Source organism: Labrus mixtus, chromosome 18 (assembly GCF_963584025.1).
Source record: "Labrus mixtus chromosome 18, fLabMix1.1, whole genome shotgun sequence".
Lineage (NCBI taxonomy): Eukaryota > Metazoa > Chordata > Actinopteri > Labriformes > Labridae > Labrus > Labrus mixtus.
In genome coordinates, this window is record NC_083629.1 from 25,325,482 (window position 1) to 25,329,694 (window position 4,213).

The window sequence follows — 4,213 nt, forward strand, 5'->3', positions numbered from 1 at the left end:
TAAATATTTGAAGCAGATAAAGGCCTGATTTTGTGTAAAGTAATCTCTATGTTGTTTGAAAAATAAAACGTGGTAACAAAGAGAAAGGATGCTGTCGTTGTTTTTTTTTTTTGCAGATTGAGTCGAAATATTGAGTTCATAAAAAACATCCATGCATGTCTTTCTGAAACATAATTATACTACTCTCTCTCTCTCTATCTCTGTCTCCCTCTCTCTCTCTCTCTCTCTCTCTTTCTGTCTCCCTCTCTCTCTCTCTCTCTCTCTCTCTCTCTCTCTCTCTCTCTCCCTCTCCCTCTCTGCCTCTCCCTCTCTGCGTCTCCAGTTTGTATTTGTTTTTGGAAGGCATCTCGCGACCCCCCTCCCAGTGAGTCGCGACCCCCACTTTGGGAACCACTGCTCTATACGACGCTATATAATCTGTTTTACTGTGGACCAAATCACAACAGTGCTGATATCACTCCCTGCTGGTGCCAGACACTTAAGGCTCTAAGAGGGGCAGATACAGGGTCAGTGTAGGTGGAGAATTCCTCGCACAAAGCGTTGCAGAGTGCGTACTGGTCTCTGATCTCAGGCCGGAGGGTAGTCATGAAGTCATGGACACTTCTGGAAGTTGTCTTCCAGATCAGCTTGAGTTTTTCTCATGTGGATGCATCAGGTAGATCACAGAGGCGCAGGTTGATCGCTCTGAGGTAATCATCAACGCTGAAATTTTGGTTACCTGGGTCAAACCAGGGATTCAATGAGCCTTATGCGCATTCTTTGATCTCTGGGTGGACAGGAGCCATCCAATTCATCTGATGTTTCAGAACTTCTCAGCTGTGGACCATGCGGTGTGGACTTACAGGTAGCAGGAGGGGGGTTGGTGTTATCTCTGCCTCTGGGGGCTGAGAAGTCACCCCCTCCCTATGAGGTTGCTTACCTGTGCAAATTTCTGAATAACGTCAAACCCATCCAGCACTTCCTGCTCAGCAGTTTTGAGTTGCTGACGAATAAATGTATTTTCTGCCGATAGGGATTGGATGTGGTTCTGCAGGGCTTCTTTTTCTACTTGCAGCTGGGTTTGCTGCAGGAAGAACTTGCGTTGGGAAAGAAGGAGGAGTTGCCCAAGAACATTCAGGATTATGCTTTGGGGTTTCCTGGCTTGGTGGTTGGCCTGATCAACGAGCTCCTTTAACTTCTTACAACAAATGCTAATTGAATAGCTATTTAGGTCGGCTATCTCCTCTAAGGAACGGTGCGTCAGAACGGCAACAGTTTCTTGCAGTGATGCCTCGTCTGATCCAAAAGGAGTCTCAGCTCCTGGCTCACCTAGGGTCTTGGTAGACATTTTACGTGATAAAACGGAACCACAGTGGATTACTGTTAACAAAGCCGCTAAGCTAACAAAGCTAGATCCACACAAGAGCAAATCTTATCTAGGTTTCCCAACTGATCACTGTAGTCTATCCTGGAAGCTAGGAGAGGGGATTCACACCTCAAGTCCTCAAAGGAAGGGTGGAACTCACACCTCTCAGACTGCTGGTTATGCAACAATTATGAGCTTACACTCTCAACTGGAAAAATGGCTATATTGTTGTCTCAAACAACAAAGCAACAACTAGTTAATTGAGAAAGTCGCCCTGGCTGCATCATTATGTTCAACCACATACGACACAAACTAAGCCACAGCTTGCTGTCTGCTTTGAATAAACAACAAGCAAGAAAAGTAAATCTTCAAAAGAAAAGAAAATTTTTCCTCAAAAAAAATCTCTTTTAGGATTAAAAGTTTGGATTACTGTGCATTAACAGGGCAATAAAGCTGGTTTATTGAAGGCCTCACACGGGGCACCATTTGCTTGGGGTTTTATCAAGTCAACTTCGTTTATATTCTTTAATAATTATTTAATTATTAATAATATAAATAACAATATTAAACTATGTTTAATCACTCTTGGGGCACCACCCTGTAATCAGGGAAATATAACCAAAATATCACTCAAAACTGTCTCAAATTAGTTACTTAATTACTAATATTATTAATAATTAATAACTATATTTAATAAATTGAAGGCGTGAAATCCATACACAAAGTCCTCGCACCCAGCTTACATCACAATGCAAATACTCCAGTAATCACAAACAACTGCTCTCTTAAATTATAACAGAATTTATTTAAACAAAGCAACATCAATCCAAAATCAATGAACTTAATCAAACAAATAACTATCATAAACTAATCTAAGCAAACAAACATTATCAAGCAAACCTTGTGAATGAGGTGTAAAAGTGTAGTTGTGTGTGTGTGTGTGTGTGTGTGTGTGTGTGTGTGTGTGTGTGTGTCTGTGTGTGTGAGACAGAGAGAGAAAACAAGATGGTGGAGAGAGACAATGCACCATGTGGCTTCGTCACATGGTGACAAAATGGTGGACAACAAAGGAAGCTGTGTGGCTACCTTTTGTTAATAGTTAATAGTAGTAATAGTTTGAGCTCTCTGAGCTAAATTCAGTAACTGTTACTTAAACACCAGAAAGCCAGTGGCCGGACTTTGATTCAACGGCGGGTACACTGGTCTTTCTGATTGTGAAAGCCGTTGACTGAAGGTAAACTAGCATAGCATTACATACATAGGCGAACACAGCAGTTTATTACAATAAAACAAATGCAGCAGCTTACAACAGATAATAAACAGAATGTGACGTGTCGTCAAAATGATGCATAATTATCAGTGGTCATAAAAGAAAACATAACTATTTCTGAAACTATTTATGCCTAGACCAAATTCTCTTACTTGGGGTAACTCCTGGTGATCGTTGCAAAGTTGGTTAGATTGTGACTCTGTTGAACGTTAAATCAACAGATTCAGGCAGGGTTCCTTCGTGGCAGATGTAGGAGGAGGGTAGCGGGATTCAGATCTTCAACCAGAGCGCTGCTCTAGGGTCTTCTGGTTGCAGGAGCCGAGTTCTTTATGTGTCCTTGTGGATTCAGGGATCAGTGGGCTTCCTTCAGCACTCCTGTCCAGTTGCGTTCAATGACGTCTTACGAAAAATCAAAGGAAAGAAACTCTTCTTTTTGCTCGAACTTGATAACATCTGATTGTGCCCAAAACTCCTAAAAATATGCCGTGGAAGTAGTCAGCTGAATCCTCTGATGCTTGAATTCAGCATGTGAAGAGCTTCCTAGGCTGAACAACCTCAACTCTGGAGTTTAACCTATGTAAGCCAAGAGGAGGAAAGGGTTTGTCTCGAATGCTGGAGTCCATCTTGTTGGAGAGTGTGTCCTCTGGTGTCGGCAGACAACACTTGAAGAGGAGGAAGCAATACCTGCTGATTACTTTTAAAGACTGGAGCTGCCTGTGGGTTAACCTCAGGCCTCCTCCAATGAGGATAGAGAATTCAGACACCCCCCACCCCCCCACTTTTCACACCTATTTGTTAGTTTCTGTTGGGGGGTTGCTGGGCTAAGACCCCTTTGTTTAGTTCCCTCCAAAATAACTATAGTCAGGCTTGAGAACTGCGATACAGGCATGAGTCCTTTGTCTAGCACACATGGCTGAGGCCCAATACAGTGTACTTACTTTTCACAATTTTCTGAGTCTGAATCTATCGTGAAAATGTATCCTGCGTAAAGTGAACTTAAAAATTCAACAGTGAGTGGGAAAATGTATTTTCTTGTATCTGGTCGATATGCCTGTTTAGCATGCACCTGATGGTAACTGTGTTAGTGTGAAGCAGGGAGTTCCTTTCACTTTCACTTACAGCTTACCTGTATGAATGAAGATCGTAAATTAACCGGCACAGCTGTTATCTTTATTGTTCACAATCATAGTTAATAAATTCTACTGAACTATGAACCACAACAATAAATTAATAAATGAACCCCATTTTCAAAAAAAGGAGGTAAACAGCTCTGTCACTGAACAACACTTTACTGTCAAAATGATTTAACACCCCCAAATTCTAAACTTTAGCAACATTGACAGGCTGATTGGTGCAGTGTGTCTGGTTGTCTGTTTCTATATGTCAGCTCTGTGATTGGCTGGTGACCAGTCCAAGGTGTGACCCCGCCTCTCGACCAATGACAGCTGGGATCAGCTACAGCAACCCATGTGACCCGGAACAGGAAAGGCGTTATGGAAAATGGATGGATGAGAACTTTTCAATTCTTTAAATCAAACAAAGACCGTAGACCAGCTTGTTTTGATGATCACAACAACAAAGAACTGAACTCTCCAGAA

At 42.1% G+C, this 4,213-nt stretch overlaps 1 protein-coding gene across 1 annotated transcript in view; it reads left to right on the top strand.

Annotated features, from left to right (window-relative positions):
- Window positions 1-86, top strand: part of galnt16 (UDP-N-acetyl-alpha-D-galactosamine:polypeptide N-acetylgalactosaminyltransferase 16) — a 39,968-nt gene extending 39,882 nt beyond the window's left edge. Inside the window, exon 15 of the mRNA XM_061062412.1 lies at window positions 1-86. This exon is cut by the window's left edge and continues 764 nt beyond it. The gene's annotated coding sequence lies outside the window, so the exon portion shown is untranslated.
- Window positions 87-4,213: the final 4,127 nt, after the last annotated feature.